This window comes from Felis catus, chromosome A2, assembly GCF_018350175.1.
Source record: "Felis catus isolate Fca126 chromosome A2, F.catus_Fca126_mat1.0, whole genome shotgun sequence".
NCBI lineage: Eukaryota > Metazoa > Chordata > Mammalia > Carnivora > Felidae > Felis > Felis catus.
This window is the reverse complement of record NC_058369.1, coordinates 42,097,567-42,117,287: the sequence shown is the minus strand read 5'-3', so window position 1 is coordinate 42,117,287 and position 19,721 is coordinate 42,097,567. Positions and strand designations below refer to the sequence as shown.

At 36.3% G+C, this 19,721-nt stretch overlaps 1 long non-coding RNA gene across 1 annotated transcript in view; it reads right to left on the bottom strand.

Moving 5' to 3' along the window:
• Nucleotides 1-19,721, bottom strand: part of LOC111559444 — a 370,022-nt gene that overhangs the window by 117,566 nt on the left and 232,735 nt on the right. Inside the window, exons 3-5 of the long non-coding RNA XR_006593914.1 lie at nt 10,132-10,176; nt 4,657-4,777; nt 3,677-3,726 (exon numbers count right to left, since the gene is read on the bottom strand). This is a non-coding gene — a long non-coding RNA (uncharacterized LOC111559444). The remainder of the gene's footprint in view (nt 1-3,676; nt 3,727-4,656; nt 4,778-10,131; nt 10,177-19,721) is intronic.

The following is a 19,721-nucleotide window of genomic DNA, read 5'->3' as shown; positions in this document are numbered from 1 at the left end:
AAAAATGTTGGGAGTTGGCCAAATTCCAAGTGAATCATATAACTATACACGAGGGAACGCAGGAGGGAACCAGTGTAAGTAAACTGTGAGCACACAATTTTGATTACAAACCTTTATGTTAAAGACAAAAACAATTTAAACAAGTATTACACTCTAATTTGTAGATTTTTTTGGTTCTGATATCAGTTCACAATTTTAACACTACTTCATGTGATTCTAGTTTTAAACAAATTAAGTCAGTTTATTATTTATGGTGGGAACTTGGTGTTCCACTTTTGGAAGCTAGAAAAAACCCAAACATCTTATCTTGGATTGGCATTGGAGGTATTAGTTACACATAATAATACCTTGATATACATAAAGATACATGATATAGAAATATAGATGCATGTGTATATAGCTGTGTGTATATACGCATATTGAATCTGAGCATGCCAATGGCCTGATGTAAGAACACAACTCTTAAGGTCATCTGAATGGCTCACTGGTTTAGGCGTCCAACTTCACATCAGGTCATGATCTCACAGTTCACAAGTTCGGGCCCTGAGTCAGGCTCTGGGCTGACAGCTCTCAGCCTGAAGACTGCTTCGGATTCTCTCTCTCCCTCTTTCTGCTCCTCCCCCGCTAGCTCTCTCTCACTTGCTCACGCTCTCTCTCTCTCCCCCTCCTCAAAAATAAACATTAAAAAGATTTTTAAAAAGCCACAACTCTTTTTTTTAATTTTTTTAATGTTTATTTATTTTTGACAGGGAGAGAGACAGAGCATGAGTGGGGGAGGGGCAGAGAGAGAGGGAGACACAGAATGTGAAGCAGGCTCCAGGCTCTGAGCTGTCAGCACAGAGCCTGACACGGGGCTCGAACTCACAGACCATGAGATCATGACCTGAGCCAAAGTAGGATGCCCAACCAACTGAGCCACCCAGGTGCCCCAAGACCCACAACTCTTAAAATATTGTCTATTTTTTATGTATACCCTCTAATACTCATAGCAAGTAACAAAGGCATCAAATTGATTCTTGTTTTCATTCTACTTGTAAAGTTAAAGACCATATAAGACATCACATTTGTTAAATACTATGAAGTTGTTGACTATTGACCACTGTTTTAATTTATTCCTGGGCCAAAATAAGGTGTTTCTCGGAAGTTGGAAATGAAGGAAGTTAACTGACTTTCAGAGTTATACTACAATAAACTGTAAAACCAACCCTTTGAAGATCAAAGAAAGAAATGTGTAAATCCATATCATGCCAGCAGGACTTGATTGTAATTTGATGGAATGTATTAATATATCCAAGAAAAGAATTATGTCTAACAGAATGTAGAGCTGGCAGAGGAGCAGTAAGAAGCAATTATAAAAGCACCCATTGACTGTCACCATCCTCAAGAAATGTCCAAGAGAGGAAATGCCAGTATACACCTAGGACATAAAAGCTTCATCTCAGTGGATGGTATATCCCTATAGTTGGCAGACATACATACTACAAATTTACGTAAGATTGAAATCTTACAACTCACACTGTTCAATTCCAGACTCACCAACTAGCTTTTAGATCTCCACTTGTCCCAGGAAAGGGAGCTTATGAGCCAGAAGACAATACTGAGACATCATTAGGCAATCTCACCAGTTATAGCTCTCATTGTAAACTAGTATATTTTCAGTCTTACTCTATCCATCAGTCTCACAGATTTGGTTACTGAGAATCTGCCCCGAGTCGCTATCCTACTATATTCTGCTGGGAAGTCAGGTTTCTAGCTATGAGACTAAAACCCAGAAGGTCGGGAGGAAACCAGACAGCCTTGCTAAAGTAAGCAAACCTGTTTGGATTTCCAAATTAGGCAAGTTATAGTCTTCGGGTGTCTACAGGTGTGAATAACATTATTTCAATAACTTAATTTACTGATTACCTATGCTTAGCCAAGCACTAATTTAGGGGCTTTACCATTAGGATTAGATTCAACTATCTTACATATCAAAGTACATAATGTCCATGTTCACTTTTATATACTGCAGCATATAATCAAAGTAAATTTTATTTTTATACTAATAAATAGCCATATTTTTTACAATAGGAGCATAAGTAGAATCTGACTAATAAACTTGCTCATTATAATTCCCTGCTAGTTCCAATAGCTTATTTTCTACCCAGGAAGTGGGCTTGATAATGATTTTAAGCCAAACTCTCTGCAATCTTGGGTAATTCTTAAAGAATTATCTTTGGATAACTTTTTGGTTAATATTGTTACTGGCAGAGAGGATTATTTTCTCTTTTATATGAGCATCTTTAGTGCCTTTTGATCAATTAAAAACAGACAACCATTTAAAGCAACAATCTCTGTGGTAAGAATTTACCTCACAAATAGATATATTTGCAATTTGTATGCTTAATGTATGAATTGGGATGCTAGATGCAGAATTTTTTCTAACAGCAAAAATTAGCAGAAAAAAACCTGAATGTTTATCAAGAGTAGATTAGTTAAATAAAATGTGGTATAGCCATATAACCAACATAAGGCTTCCCATAAAATGAAGTAGATCTATCATGGAATCATAAAGAGCTTCTGAAATGTAGTACTAAATGAAAAAAAAAAAAAGTAAAGAACCAAAGAGTATATAAACTAAGATCACTATGTAAAGAAAATTTTTATAATACATATAAAATTCTATATAATACTTTATTTTTTATTTTTAATATTTATTTGTAAGAGAGAAAGAGGGAGGGAGAGAGAGAGAGACAGAGAATGTGCAGTGGAGGGGCAGACAGACAGGAAGACACAGAATCCGAAGCAGGCTCCAGGGTCTGAGCTGTCGGCACAGAGCCAGATGTGGGACTCGAACCTACCAACTGTGAGATCATGACCTGAGCTGAAGTTTGACGCTTAACCGACTGAGCCACCCAGGCTCCCCAATAAATACTTTATTTGTATACATATGTGCGTATGTACACTCATACAAAACCACAACATTTGTGTGTTTTGTTTATTTCTTTGCAGAGATACACCAAAACTTGGTAACATTTTTCATTTTCCTGGAGGAGGAGAATTGGAAGTGGAAGCCTATTTTTCCCCCCCGAGCTCTATAATGGAAGCTAAATCTTGCTGATTGCTGTTCCCAGCACTTACTACACCTAAAACAGAGTCCAGCATATAGAAAAACACTCAATAACTCTTTGTTGAATGAACAAAAGTTGAAAGGGTGAACTTTATTCCTTTCAGGACAATTTTTCTAATCACGTGCATGTATTTTTAAAAAAAGCAATAAGGATTATCTTAGTTGTGTTGTATGCCTCTTCAGCTGTATCATGTATAATTAATTGTCGTTCAAAACTTTTCTGTGCTATTTAAGTTATTGCAACGGTTTTACCTATTCTGCCTCTTCTCTGAACTGCCTTTCCATTCCCATTTTGTACAGTATGAGAATCTCATTGCTTCTGACTCACACCAAGGTGCTCCATCGGCAGCATCGTAGTCAGATGTGGTGATATCTACTCTATTTTTGATAGACTCTCCATAGAGGCCCAGCCCTCTGTCTTTTGCTTCTCTCACTCTTTGGGACACTGTACACCACAGTCAATTCCAACAGAACATTTCAGAATGGCGCATCCGGAGTGATCCTTATGACCTTTTCCCTGTTAACCCTCCCCCCGTCTTTAGCCCACAGGAGCAATTTTACTGATACCTGCAAACATGTATTTCGACTCTTTCCTGGCTCTTTCTTCTCTTTATGACCTGTAAAGATACAAAAATCCAAGACTTAGTCCTCAGCCATTTTATCTTCTCTGTCTATACTTCCTCTTTAAATGACAGAAACACAGATGTAGGCTTTAAAGTTAACACACAACAGTTCTAAAATTTACATCTCCAGGCTTAACTTCAACCTGGAACTTCAGATTTAAGTGTCTGAATGCTGTTTTCTATAATTCCAGCTGGATGGTCACTGGACATCTCCAAATCAATTTCTAAACCAAAGCCATCAATTTTTCTCTATTGCAAATAATGTCAGTGCTATTTTTTAGACATCCAAACCTAAAACTTGGCATTATCTTAATATCACTGTTTTACTCCACACTCCACATACAATTAATCAGCAAGGTCTGGCAGCTTTACCTCCAGATAGGTTGAGAATCCTAGCATTTCCATCACCACCATCCTGGTCTAGCAATAATCACCTTTCCCCAAAACTACTACATAGCTTCCTGGTTTCTTGTTTCCACCTCAGCCCTTCACTGTATTCATTATTCACACAGCAGTGGGAGTGCTTTTCAAAAATAGAAACAGAGTATATTGGGTTTCTCTCTGAAATTCTCTAAGGCTTTCCAATTATGGCTAACACAGAATTAAGATTCTTCCAGTGACCCTTCATTGTTATTCCCTATCATACAACCCAATCTCCCACCCCCAACCTTGCTGCCTCTTACCAAGTAAGTCTTGTTTTTCTTCAATTAACCAAACATGTTCCTGTTTCACGAAACACTTTTTATCCAGATATTAATGAAGCCCATTCCTTTTCATCCTCCAGGTCTCTGTTAAAGTCTGGTTTCCCCAGAGAGGTGTTCCCTTACAAACCTAGTTAAATATGAACCTTTGTGGCTATTGATCATTTATTACTCTTTTTTATTGCACTTTTCACCGTATATAGTTGCATTATGTATTTCTTACCTTCTTTACTCTCCTCTAGAATGCAGTTTCCCTGAGGGCCATTACACTGAGGAAATGTCATAAGTATTCTTTCAGTGTTGATTGGATTGTTCTTCTCTGAACTTCTCTACATATTCTCTGCCTGTATCAGAGAAATAATACCTAAATGTTTGAATAGTTGATGCATATAATCCATAAAATATTCTAGGTTGGGGCGCCTGGGTGCCTCAGTCGGTTAAGTGTCCGACTTTGGCTCAGGTCATGATCTCATAGTTCATGGATTTGAGCCCCAAATCGGGCTCTGTGCTGACAGCTCAGAGCCCGGAGCCTGCTTTGGATTGTGTGTCTCCCTCTCTCTCTGCTCCTCTTCCTCACAGTCTGTCTCTCTCTCTAGAAAACAACGACAACAAAAATAAAACAACAACAACAACAAAAACCACCCAAAACACATTAAAAAAATATTCCAGGATTATACTTGAATTTTCACCAGAGGGTTTAAGAAGTAAATTTATTCTCATCTATGTTCATTTATGACTTCTCTGTCCTTTTAATTTCCAGCTCCATACATTTGGCATAATGTGATTCTTGAACGGATAGAAAAAAAAATCCACAATATTATCCCCAAATATTGAGGTCCATTAATTTTATATTAGGCCAACTAAAGACATTTAAAGTTTTAATATTGCATGGATTTCTTTGACAAACTAAATCTACAGATGAGTGATGTTTTTTATTTGTATTCATTTATTTGTATGTAGAGAACATCACACCTTTAAATTTGACAGGATATTTGTCTTGATTAATGCTAATCTCCTTGAAAAGAGATCGTAGGTCAATAGTCATTAAGACTTGGCTTATGCTTAATTGAAAATATTTATTTGCTTCAAAGTTTAAGAAACTAGAAATTCAGATTTTTCAAATTCCAATCTAAAGTAAGTCTCTTTATCACTATATGTTCTTATCAACTATGTATAATTCCCAAAGCCAATGAGAAACTACAAGGCATTTTGCATATTCTGAAACAGCCTAAGATGAGAAAAATGATTGTAGCATCTGAGCATGTATTCAATATTTTAGGTCAATATTGTTGATCTATTCCACCTAGCAAATGATAGTTCTACTTTGGGTAAAAATACCAATGAAAATAATATATGTTACAAATACTTAATAAAAAATAAGCAAAGACAACAAGATGGCATAGATTCACTTTCCCCTGTTCCTTTCCTGAAAATACAACTGAATACCGTGGAAATAATTCAAAGCACAATGACAAAAGGACTCTCTGGAAGCTGGTAACTAGAAGTCAGACTGGTTAGGGTGCTCAGAGCTTGAGGAAAGATAGTGTGGGGAGTTTTCTGACTTTCCTTTTATCTCTCTTATTTCCCAGACTGCACGTACCAGAGAGTTCTACAATCCAGAATTGCTAACATACAGAAAAGAAAACAAAGAAAGCCTATTGTTTAAAATGTTTATTTATTTTTAAGAGAGAGTGCATGAATGGAGGAGGGGCATAAAGGGAGGGAGACAGAGAATCTTAAGCAGGCTCCTCGGGGTCAGCCTAGAGCTGATCTGGGGCCTGATCCCACAATGTGAGATCATGACCTGAGCTGAAACCAAGAGTTGGAAGCTCAACTGATTTAAGCCACCCAGGTGCCCCAAAGAATGCCTATTTTTTTGGTTTCTGTATTAATTTTTTTGGAAGAGAGCACACACGAGTGGGGGAGGACCAGAGAGAGAGGAAGACAGAATTCCAAAGGAGGCTCCATGCTGCCAGCACAGAGTCTGACACAGGGCTCGAACTCATGAACTATGAGATCACGACTTGAACCAAAATCAAGAGCCGGACACCTTACTGATTGTGCTACCCAGATACCCCACACAAAAAAATGCCTGTTTTCTTAGGCCAAAGACAAGAACAAAGTCCAAGAGACACCGACAGGAAAGTCCTAAGCCCCATTCCACAACCAGGGCAGGAACATGCAGGCTGATTTATCTGCAGTCACATCTTCAAAGCCCAGGTGAGCAGGCTCAATCCCCACCGCAACCTGGGGCCCTCATGGGCAGTGAGATCTGCTCTCTGCAGCTGCAGCAGTAAAGCTCTGGCCACGCAACCTGTAGAGTCCATCTCTCTGCTCCCAACCCATGGGCACAAGGAGATCCAGTGCAGTTCCTACTGCCTGCTTCCCACTATAAAAAGTGGCACAGAAATGCCAGGGGGTGGGGGCAAGGAATCAACTTACGCTCTTGTAGCACCAGTTACAGAACAGAGAACCGAGAAATAGACCCAACCAAATTTGCCATATTAGTGTTTTACAAAGGAGCAAAAGCAACTCCATAGAGGAAAGAGAACCTTTTCAACAAACAGTATAGAAGCAATCAAACATCCATCCATTTGCCCTGCCCAGGTAGCCCAAAAAGAAAAAAAGAAAAAAACCAAAAAAAAAAAACAAAAAAAAAACAAACCCAAAAACACCAAAAAATAAAACCAAAACCAAACCAAAACAAAACAAAACAAACAAAAACACTTCAATATAAACCTCATATCTTATACAAAAATTAACTTGATATGTAAAAGGGATCGTGGAGTTAAATGTAAATGTAAAACTATAAAATGTCTAGAGAATATCACTGGGATATAGAACCAGGAAAAGGCTTCTTAGACTTGACACCCAAAGCATGATACATAAAAGGAAAAACTGGCAATTGTAACCTCATGAAAACTAAAACAAAAACAAAAACAAAACAAAACAAAAAAAACAAAAAACCCATACTTTTTCTTCATGAAAGCTCCTGTTAAGAAGATGAAAATATGAGCTTTGAAGTTAATTGTCTGAGTGAAGGGGGCACAGGATGCTCCTTTGAAATTTCCTAAGAAACTATATTTACTTAAAAAAAAGTGCTAAATAATTAAAGAAAGATAAGAGTTAGAAAATACAGAAGCATTGCAAAGGAGGAAACTTTGTCATATAGAAAATGAGATCACAGCTATGAACTTCACATGTACTAAGTTTCATTAAGCTACTGTGCTTAATAAAATGTCCCTGAACCTGGCCCAGGTATGCAGAATACTTCATCACTACAGAAGAGTGCGTCCACCTTGAGTGATATAAACACAGTGAGTACAGGAGGGGCACTCTACATTCAGGGACATGTTTTTACAGTTTCTTCATGGGTGAGGCAGTGAGTGAGACAACGACTTTAAACAAGTAAAAAAAAAAATGACAGCGACAGAAAGGAGACAAAAAGGAGAGCTTTCCACAAAGTTTCACTGTATCACCCCACAATTTCATTTTTAACTGTAGAGAAAAATGGACTTTGCAATAAAAAGACCCAATAGTCCTGACCTTCATTAAATTATCAAATAAGCAACACGAATAGGAGATTACGGGGTAAGATATGCTTCCTGTCAGGATGTAGTAATACTTAGTATCATCTACATATTAGGCTAAAGTCTTTATTTTAGCACAAATTATGAGAAACAAATTCAGAATGGGAAACATTCTGCAAAAAACCGACAACAACAACAATAAACAAGCAAACGAAAACAAGCTTGGGCCCTTAAAAATGTAATGTCATGAAAACTAACAAAAACAGCAAGGGAGCTATTCTAGCTAGATTAAAAGAGATTAAAAATTTTCATGCATGACACTGGACTGATTTTGAATTGAATATTAAAAAGAAATAGTTATAAACACCATTGGCAATGACTAGGAGAAATGTAAATAATCCTTAAGTTAGATGATATTTTACTCGTTTGTTTATTTACTTATTTATTTATTTATTTATTTAGTGGTTTTCTATTTTTGAGAGAGACAGAGTGTGAGCAAAGCAGGGGAGGGGCAAAGAAAGAAGAAGACACAGAATCTGAAGCAGGCTCCAGGCTCCGAGCTGTCAGCACAGAGCCCAACACAGGGCTGGAACCTATGAACTGGGAGATCATGGTCTGAAGGGAAGTCCAATGGTGGACTGGGTGGACTGGCTTAACTAACTGAGCCACCCAGGCGCCCCTAGAGGGTATTTTTATTAATGCTAATTTTCTTTTTTTCTTTTCTATATTTAAAGTAGGCTCTGCACCCAACATGGGGCTTGAACTCAAGAACCTGAGGTCCAGAGTTTGTGCTCTACCAACTGAGCCAGCCAGGCACCCCATCCATGCTGGTTTTCTTAGGTGTGATAATGGTATGAAGGTAGGAGAGGAGAATGCCTTTTCCTTAGGATATGTACACCAAAATAGTTAGAGATAAGAGTCTTCATTCTTGCAAACTGTTTTTTTATAGTTTAGCAGACAAGAAAGGAAGGAAGAAAGAAAGAAAGAAAGAAAGAAAGAAAGAAAGAAAGAAAGAAAGAAAGAAAGAAAAAGAAAGAAAGAAAGAAAGAAAGAAAGAAAGAAAGAAAGAAAGAGAAAGAAAGAAAGAAAGAAAGAAAGAAAGAAAGAAAGAAAGAAAGAAAGAAAGAAAGAAAGAAAGAAAGAAAAAAAAAGGGTGGATGGATAAACATGCAGAAGGATAGGTTAACAAATATAACTCTAGAATGTCCAGAAGTTTAGAATTTGTTACCTTAGATCCTATATATTTGTTTATATTTAAAATAGCTCGTTAAACTATGAACTATTTATAGTTGCTGACTTAAAAGAATATACATACTGCAAAAATACTTGGGTAAGTGACTAATGCATATAACTAGAATCTTATTAGGGAAACAAAAACCACATATATTAAAATTTTTTTAACTTTTATTCATTTTTGAGAGAAAGAAAGAGGGTGAACAGGGGAGGGGCAGACAGAGAGGGAGACACACAAACAGAAGCAGGCTCAAGGATCTGAGCTGTCAGCACAGAGCCCAACGTAGGACTTGAACTCATGAACCGTGAGATCATGACCTGAGCCAAAGTCAGATGCTTAACTGACTGAGCCACTCAGGCACCCCAATAGGTCAATCTTAAGGAAAATAACTGTTGTCTTATTTAGTTTAATTTCCATTAAGGGCCTAATTGACTCTAGAAGGTTCTTGACACTTAATTAAACCACACCTTTTGTGAACAACCCTTCTCTTAGACCAGGGCAAATACTGGTGGATATAAAAGCCACAGGACCTAGGAAAAAACATTATGTTCCACCTTAACTCAGACAGCTCAGTCTTCAGCCATGGCCACACCCAGGTGTTCAGCCGAAATACCAAAGAAGCTTACTGAATAGACAGGATGCTGGGCTCTACCTCATACTTGTTGTCTCAGAATTATGGAATCCATCTTCAGTAATATTTACCATTAAAAAAAATTTCCTTTGGATGATTCCAAAGCACAGCTAGGTATAGGAACCATTAAGCAATTTAACTATCACAAGGCAGAAAGTTTGCCTAGAAAGGGCTAATTTCTGCATGGTTAAGATATTTCATGAAAAATATAAGTTACTCATATTTTTCACAAATAGTAACAAGAATAAATCTAAAGCATTAAAAAATCAAAGAGCTATTTGTGAATTTTTTTTTACCACTTACAATCTATGTAATGCTGGACAGATAATTTTACTTCTCAGGCCCCATCTGTAAAAAAAGGAAAAAATAACCATGTATATGAGGCAATGAGCCAGCAATGAGTTATGCTACTCTATGTGACATACAATCATTTTAAAGATTTTATATTTGGGGAACCCCATCAAACAGTATATGTCAATAAGCATAGGAAAATGGAGAATAAGCAAGTATGGTGCTGTAACAAAAAAGGAATCAAAATTTAAATCTGCATGTACAATCTGACAAAGATAAATGGAACCTGTATTTTCTTTGACCTCTTCTTTCTTGTCATTTTCACTTGAGGGTGAAAAAAATACTCTGGACCCTCTCAGTATAAACCTCCGATAAAATCACCTATATAATAAGCACATTAAAATACGTTAATACCCACTTCTCAGTAATTTACTTAGAGTTAGTCCTTAATGAATATCATCACAAAAAATGAGTCGGGGCCTGTCAAATGTGCCTGCCTGTTCAAGGTAAAATCTGTGGAAGCTTGCACTTAGCTTTACTCTATATGGTTTAAAGTTTCATTTGTTTAAAATGTGGAACAGTAACAAGTTTTGTTACATTTGAGATGTTAGTAGGGAATAAAGGAGTGTTTTGCTTTATAAGGGGATGCTGTTAATTGTATCCTAAATATCACTGGTTTAAATGTTAGGGCCATTTATATTTTTTAACAATTTTGCAAAGTTCTATGTTACTACCCCAAATTCCTATAGGATTCTAAGAGAATTCCCATGCAATTAACTTCCAGGAGTGCACAAATACTGAGTAAAACAAATCGAATTCCCTATATTCTCAATGCCTTTATTAAAGAACCACCAGATTCCTGAGAATTCGAAGCTAACTTTGAAGGAAAGCTGGGTGCAAGAGGAGAATAATAAAGTTCATATGAATATAAAATTTGTTCTTTTTTATAAATATGCAAACACATTTTGAACAATCAAGTATACATGAGAAAGTCTTAACACATTCACTCATTAGAATAAATTGCTTATTAAATTAAAAAAATTAAATACGTGCTTAAAGACTAGGTAGTGGGGAAGGAGTTGTTTAATCTTTTAAACATGGTGTAAAACCATTTTGATCTAAGCCAGTAATTCTCAGCACAATTAAATGTAGAAGATGTGAAATCTCCTGTTATGTGGAATGTTTTCTTTATAACCCTCTCCACCGCAATCTATGGTAAGGCATACATATTGTGCCCCGTGGTTTATGTACCTCATCTTAGCAGATGCTTCACCAATCATAAATTAAAGGAAGACTGTATTGCCTCTCATTTCTCTGACATTATTAGGCTTGTCACAGCACTGGATGCAGCACTTTATGAGATCTACTAAATCCCTTTTGGTTTTGTTACACATAACTCTGTTGCTTTGCCATCAATAACTTCTTAAAAGACACATACACACATTCATGGGTACACATGTGTGTGTGCATGTGCATCATGATTGGAAGAAATATTCCAGGACCTATACTAAGAGAGCTACTTTAGAGGACTACATCGAAGTCTGCTGAAAAAAAAAATCAGAATTATCTTTGATCATGTGGAAATTGCTACTCGAATGACAACCGTCTCTATGAAAACGCGTGGTTCTATTCTCTTACCCTTAAAGTTTAACGAGTGTCAACATTAATAATTCTTAGAATGCTTTCACTTCAATTATTAGGCTTATTGGAATCAAACAAGAACAAACAGAATGCATTTACTTTTGAAAATGTGAGTTCAAAAAAAGTGGATGAGATTTTTTATTTCAGTACTATATGCAAATAATATGGCATGGAACAAGATTGGTGTCAACCTTTAATTTGCTGTCTGCATGTTTTAATTCTAGCATCAGAGTATTTTTAAGAGTTTTGAGATGAAATATTATTATTGGCCCAAGAGGGTCGAAGGGTTTTAAATAGAATCAATTCATGATTATTGTACTGTTAAGCTAGTTGTTTTCTCAAAACTTTATCCCAGCTTCTTCAATTACTTGCCATATATATATTATATATAATATTAAGTGGTTGATGAAAAGAGAAACTCATCCATTCTTTATTCCAGGATCTGCTAGCATACTGACACCTTGATCTGTGAATGGAAAACAAATGGAGACATGTCGCAACTTACAGTAAGGAGCTGTTCATTCATGTATACCCTGCTTTACCTGGCACATGTGTTTCATCTTTGTGTGGACATATATTCTCATTTCTCTAAGGTCAACACCATTGATTGGTTGCCAGATCATAATGGTAAGTGAATAGCTTCAAGGAACTGCCAAGCTGTTTTCCAAAGTGGCTGGAAAATTTTACCTTCCCAGCAGTAATGTTTGAGGGCTCCACATTCATCACAACACTTGGTAAGGTCAGTTTTTTGAATCTTAGTCATGAAAGTAGATGAGTTGTGGCAACTATCTATGGTTGTAATCTGCATATGTTGGAAGACTAACATTGAGCATTTTTTTCTTGTGACTGTTTGCCATTCATATGTCTGATTTTATATTTTGCTCAATATTGTTATCATGCTGTTTCTTTTCTTAGTTACAAAGGTGTAAGAATTATTTTTTAATATTTATTTATTTAGGAGAGAGCCAGAGCGTGAGCGGGGGAGTTGGAGGGGCATAGTGGGAGACATGGAATCCAAAGCAGGCTCCATGTTCTGAGCTGTCAGCACAAAGCCTGACTTGGGGGTTGAACTCATGAAACATGAGATCATAACCTAAGCTGAAGTCAGATGCTTAAGCGACTGAGCCACCCGGGCTCCCTGTAAGAATTCTTTATATATATTGGATACAAGTCTTTCATCAGAAATTTATTTATTTATTTTGAGGGGGGAGGGGCAGAGAGAAGTGGGAGAGAGAGAATTCCAAGCAGGCTCCATGTTAGCTGTCAGCCCTGATGCAGGGCTTGATATCATGAACTGTGAGATCATGACCTGATCTGAAATCAAGAGTTGGACACTCAACCAAATGAGCCACCCAGGCATCCTAGTGGTTCATTCTTTTTATGCTATACCTAAAAACCTCTGCCTAACCTACAGAAATTTGGTAGTACGCTCTTATATTTAGGTCTCTTGTCCATTTCTCTTTCATTTTAAATATGGTGTACGATAAGGGTCTAGTTTCATTTCATTGTGTATATATATCCTATTGTCCCAGCAGTGATTGTGGATAAATTACCCTTTTCTTACTGAGTTTCCTTTACAACTTTGTTGAAAATCAACTGGCCATATATGTGTGGGTCTCTATTTTAGATTCTCTCTTCTGTTCGATTAATCTATTTGTACTAATACCACACCGTCCAGAGTAATGTAGATTTATTTTCCTTTTTCTAAATTTTTACATAAATGGAATTATATAATATGCATCATCAAACCTCTTTTTCCCCGAATTTCTCTTGGCATTATGGTTTTGGTGGTAATACACATAGTTGCATAGGTCAGTAGCTTGTTTCTTCACATTTCTGGATATGCCACAGATTATTTAGTAGTTGTAGAATTTTTAGTTCTCTCTCTTACCTTCAAACATCCCCCACGTCAGTTGAAAGAATTAGAAGATAATGGAAAATAGCCAAGTAGCTTTCACAATTCCTACAAATTACAAACTACAAGACACTCAGAAATCAAAGAATACAACAATAAAAAGAAATCAAAAAAGAAACAAAAAAAGTATTGTTCAACAACAGTGAAAATGTGGTTGATATTGAATTGCATGAATTTCTTGTGAATTATGTCTTTAAGGCACTGTGAGTCTTTTCACGGAAAGCCTGGTTAAAGAGTATGGGAAAAGGATACGGGCTGTGAGGATGTCAATACTAGCTTAACATTTTTGACTTCTTGTTTTGCCTAGTGTCAGTCAAACTTTCCACAGGGTATGAACTTCCTTCTGCCTAAAAAGAATGCCTTTAACATTTCTAGTAGTGCAGATATTCTGGTAACGGAATCTCAGATTTTGTTTGAGGATGTCTTTATATCACTTTTGGTTTTGAAAGACATATTAACTGTAACAAATGTACAACTCTAGATTGACAGTTTTTGGTTTTTTTTTTCAATTTTCCAAAAATGCCTGTCCATTATTTCCTGGCTTGAATGGTTTCAGATAAGAAATCTTCTGTCATTCTTATCTTTGTCTTATTGCAATGTTTTCTTTCCTCTGGCTGCCTTTAAGATTTTTTTTTTTTTTAAATCACTAGTTATCAGCGATTAGATTGTCATTCATATTAATATGGTGTTCTTTATATCTCTTCTTTTGTTTGTTCCAGTTTTTGGATCTGTGCTTTTAATTTTCATCAGATTTGAAAATATTTTTACCATTACTTTTCCTTATATTTTATTTCTGCTACCTCCCTGCTTCCGGGTCTCTAGTGAGACACTTATTAGCAGATTGATTTTGCCCCATGACTCACTGATGCAAATGTTCCCAGCACTGTGTGAGCTCTGTGAATTGTTCAGTCTAATGTTTTCTAGTATTTTTTCCCTGGTCTTGGAAAATTTCATCCCACTTATGTGCTGATCAGTTCTCAGCTAAGGATTCAAAAGGATCCTGTGTCCAAATCTCTAGAATTGGCCCCTCCTACAAGGTGTCTCTTACTCAAATTCAGCCTTTTGTTTTTTCAATTCAGTAATACTGTCAGAAAAAAAAAAATCTGTCAGGCTTTGTTCTCCAGGCACTGTGGCCTTCAGGCAATAAACTGGGTCAATCACAGCAATCAACTCATTAAGTTCTCTTCTGACTACCATCTGATGCCTGAAAAACATTGTTTAATTTACTTTTCCCAGTGTTTCTAGATGTTTAGTGGAATGATAATTCTGTTGCCGTTTGTTCTTCATAGGAAGATATGGATATGCTGCAAGTATTTTTAATGAAATAACTAAATGGTTAAAGGTCAAATGGAAGTTTCACATTTTGCTTCCTTTATTTCCTCTGATGCCATGATACCTGATCCCACTCCTTGACTTCCTCTTTTATGGCAGGTTCTAGAATTGGGCAAGATCTTCTCTAGATGATTCATTAATACATCAATGGTCATATGGGGTCATTAGTATCTCAGTATTTCCCACCCATACTTATTCAAGGATGGAAAATGATAGCATCAGGTTTTGAAATCTTGAAAATAGTTAAAAAGGGTCTGAGAAGAATGGCTGCTTATTCCTTTCTATTGTCTGTGGCTTCTCCCGTTTCCAAAGCAATGGGTCACAAAGGACTTTTAACTGGATTTGCTCACATGGATGGACTGGGTAGCGGAATGAGCTATTTACATTGCTGAAAAAATGAGGCCTTTCCCTAAGGTCTTGAAATCTGTGGAGAAACATTAAAGCTACATCAAATACACATTTGGCCAAATACCAAAAAGACAAAAGAATAAAATCAATATTGAACCAAGGCTATGGTCTAAAATAAATATCACGTCATAAAATGAAGTTCTTGGATACAAAATTTAATCTAAATTTTACTTAAAAGTGTGATTATTAAGAAGATTTATTAGTAAGTATTTTGGCAGTCAGATTTTAGTACTGCAACATTAGATGACAGAAATAAACATTCTTTAGCAGTGATATCACAATACTACTCATTTATAATATTAAATAGTAGGTCATTTGCACCTGAAAATTGTTGGAGGCAAATATATTTTTTGGCTAGCTCTACTGGCATTAGATACTGCTGATGTTGCTGTTTTCAGTTAATTATTCACTTTTTCTTCATCTAAATAAAATAGACTTAATATAGTAGATTAAGGCCCAAACTTTTCTCCCTTTCTCCTCTTATATTTCTGCATTTGAAGATTTGATCAGCAGTAAAATTGAAATCTCACTGAAGCAATCCTACAAAGTATGCATACTGCTTGAAGAAAACAATTTTAGCATATTTTCAGCAGTACACTCAAGTTGTTTCCTTCACTTATATATTTTTTTATTTGTAATGTTTCAAGTACTTGCAGGTTTTCACAATCTCTTGAGTTAAATCTGTCCTTTACTTTTTTCATTTTTTATTTTTTTTATATTTTGTTTTTTTATTTAAATCCAACTTAGTTGACATATTGTGTAATAATGATTTCAGATTAGAATTTAGTGATTCATCACTTACATGTAACACTCAGTGCTCATCTCAACAAGTGTCCTCCTTAATGCCCCTATCCCATTTAGCCCATCCCCCCCACCCAATACCTCTCCAGCAACCCTGTTTGTTCTGTATTTAAGAGCCTCTTGTGGTTTACCTCCTTCTCTGTTTTTATATTATTTTTGTTTCCCTTCCCTTATGTTCCTATGTTTTGTATCTTAAACTCCACAAATGAGTTTCACTTAGCATGATACACTCTAGTTCCATTCACATTGTTACAAATGGCACAATTTCCTTCTTTTTGATTGCTGAGTAATATTCCATTGGATATACATACACCATAACTTTTTAATTCATTCTTCAGTCGATGGACATTTGGGTTCTTTCCATACTTTGGCTATTGTCAGTAGTGCTGCTATAAACATTGGGGTGCATGTCCCCCTTCAAAACAGCATTTCTGTATCCTTTGGATAAATACCTAGTAATGCAATTGTTGGGTGTAGGATAGTTCTATTTTTAATTTTTTGAGGAACTTCCATAGTGTTTTCGAGAGTGGCTGCACCAGTTTGCACTCCCACCAGCAGTGCAAAAGAGGATCTTTCTCCACAACCTTGCCAGCATCTCTTGTTTCCTGAGTTAATTTTAGCCATTCTGACAGGTGTGAGCTGGTTTGATTGTGGTTTTTTATTTCCCTGATGATGAGTGATGTTGAGCATTTTTTCATGTGTCTGTTACCCACCTGGATGTCTTCTTTGGAAAAGTGTCTTTTGCCCATTTCTTCACTGGGTTATTTGTTTTTTGGGTGTTGATGTTGATTAGTTCTTTATAGATTTTGGATACTAACCCTTTAACTGATATGTCATTTGCACATATCTTTTCCTATTCTGCCGGTTGCCTTTTAGTTTTGCTGATTGTTTCCTTCACTATGCAGAAGCTTTTTATCTTGATGAGGTCCCAATAGTTCATTTTTGCTTTTGTTTCCCTTGCATCTGGAGACATGTTGAGTAAGAAGTTGTTGTGGCTGAGGTCAAAGAGTTGTAGCCTGTTTTCTACTCTAGGATGTTGATGGCTTCCTATCTTATATTTAGGTGTTTCATCCATTTTGAGTTTATTTGAGTATGGTGTAAGAAAGTAGTCTAGGTTCATTCTTCTGCACATTGCTGTCCAGTTTTGCCAACACCATTTGCTTAAGAGACTGTCTTTTTTCCACTGGATATTCTTTCCTGCTTTGTCAAATATTAGTTGGCCATATGTTTGTGGGTCCTTTTCCAGGTTCTCTATTACACTCCATTGATGTATGTGTCTGTTTTTGTGCCAGTAGCACAAAACACTGATTACAGATTTGTAATACAGCTTGAAGTCTGTCATTGTGATGCCTCCAGCTTTGGTTTTCTTTATCAGGACTGCTTTGCCTATTTGGAGTATTACCTGGCTCCATATAAATTTTAGGAATGTTTGTTTTAGCTCTGTGAAGAATGCTGGTGTTATTTTGATAGGGACTGCATTGAATACGTAGATTGCTTTGGGTAGTATTGACATTTTAACAATATTTGTTCTTTCAATCCATGAGAATGGAATATTTTCCATTTTTTTGTGTCTCTTCTTCAATTTCTTTCATAAGCTTTCTACAGTTTTCAGTGTATAGATTTTTCATCTCTTTGATTAGGTTTATTCCCAGGTATTTTATATTTTTTGGTGCAATCATGAATGGGATAGATCTTGATATCTCTTTCTGTTGCTTCATTATTGGTGTATAGGAATGCAACCGATTTTTGTGCATTAATTTTATATCCTGTGACTCTGAATTCATGTATCAGTTCTAGCAGCTTTTTGGTGGAGCCTTTTGGATTTTCTACATAAAATATCATGTCGTCTGTGAAGAGTGAAAGTTTGAATTCCTTCTTGCCGATTTAGATGCCTTTTATTGCTTTGTGTTGTCTGATTGCTGAGGCTAGGAATTCCAACACTATGTTGAAAAACAGTGGGGAGATTGGACATCCCTGACTTGTTCCTGACCTTAGGGGGAAAGCTCTAAGTTTTTCCTCATTGACAATGATATTAGCAGTGGATCTTTCATATATAGCTTTTATGACCTTGTGGTATGATCCTTCTATACCTACTTTTGAGGGTTTTTATCAAGACAGGATGCTGTATTTTGTCAAATGATTTCTCTGCATCTATTAAGAGGATCATGTGGTTATTATCCTTTCTTTTATTAATGTGATGTGTCACATTGATTGATTTGTGGATACTGAACCAGCCTTGCATTCCAGGAATAAATCCCACTTGATGGTGGTTAGTAATTCTTTCAATGTATTGTTAGATCCGGTTGGCTAGTATCTTGGTGAGAATTTTTGCATCCATGCTTATCAGGGAAACTGGTCTGTAGTTATCCTTTTTAATGGGGTCTTTGTCTGGTTTTGGAATCAAGGTAATTTTGGCCTTGTAGAATGAGTTTGGACATTTTCCTTCCATTTCTATTTTTTAGAACAGCTTCAAAATAATAGGGGTTAACTCTTCTTTAAATGTTTGGTAGAATTCCCCTGGAAAGCTATCTGGCCCTGGACTCTTGTTTGTTGGGAGATTTTTGATTACTGACTCAATTTCTTTACTGGGTATGGGTCTGTTCAAATTTTCTATTTCTTCCTGTTTCAGTTTTGGTAGTGTATATGTTTCTATGAATTTGTCCATTTCTTCCAGATTGCCCAATTTCTTGGCATATAATTGCTCCCAATATTCTCTTATTACTGTTTGTATTTCTGCAGTGTTGGTTGTGATCTCTCCCCTTTCATTCATGATTTTATTTATTTTGGTCCTTTCCTTTTTTCTCTTTGATCAATGTGGCTAGGGATTTATCAATTTTCTTATTTCTTTCAAAGAACCAGCTTCTGGTTTCATTAATCTGCTCTGTATTTATTTATTTATTTATTTATTTATTTATTTATTTATTTTCAATATCCTTGATTTCTGCTCTAATCTTTATTATTCCCATCTTCTGCTGGTTTGGGGTTTTATTTGCTATTCTTTCCCCAGCTCTTTAAGGTGTTTTAGGTTGGGTATTTGAGACCTTTCTAACTTCTTTAGGAAGCTCTGTATTGCTATATCTTTCCCTCTTATGCCCGCCTTTGCTGCATCCTAGAGGTATTGGGTTGTCGTGTTTTCATTTTCATTGGCTTCCATGTACTTTTTAATTTCCTCTTTAATTTCTTGGTTAACCCATTCATTCTTTTATTTATTTATTTATTAAATTTTTTAAATGTTTAGTTATTTTTGAGAGAGAAAGAGAAAAAGAAAGAGAGAGATTGAGAGAGCCCGAGTGGGGAAGGGGCAGAGAGAGTGGGAGACACAGAATCTGAAGCAGGCTCCAGGCTGTAAGCTGTAAGCACAGAGCCTGACATGGGTCTCGAACTCATGAACCATGAAATCATGACCTCAGCTGAAGTCAAATGCTTAACTGACTGAGCCACGCAGGTGCCCGTATTAATTCATTCATTCTTTGGTAGGACGTTCTTTAATCTCTAAGTATTCATG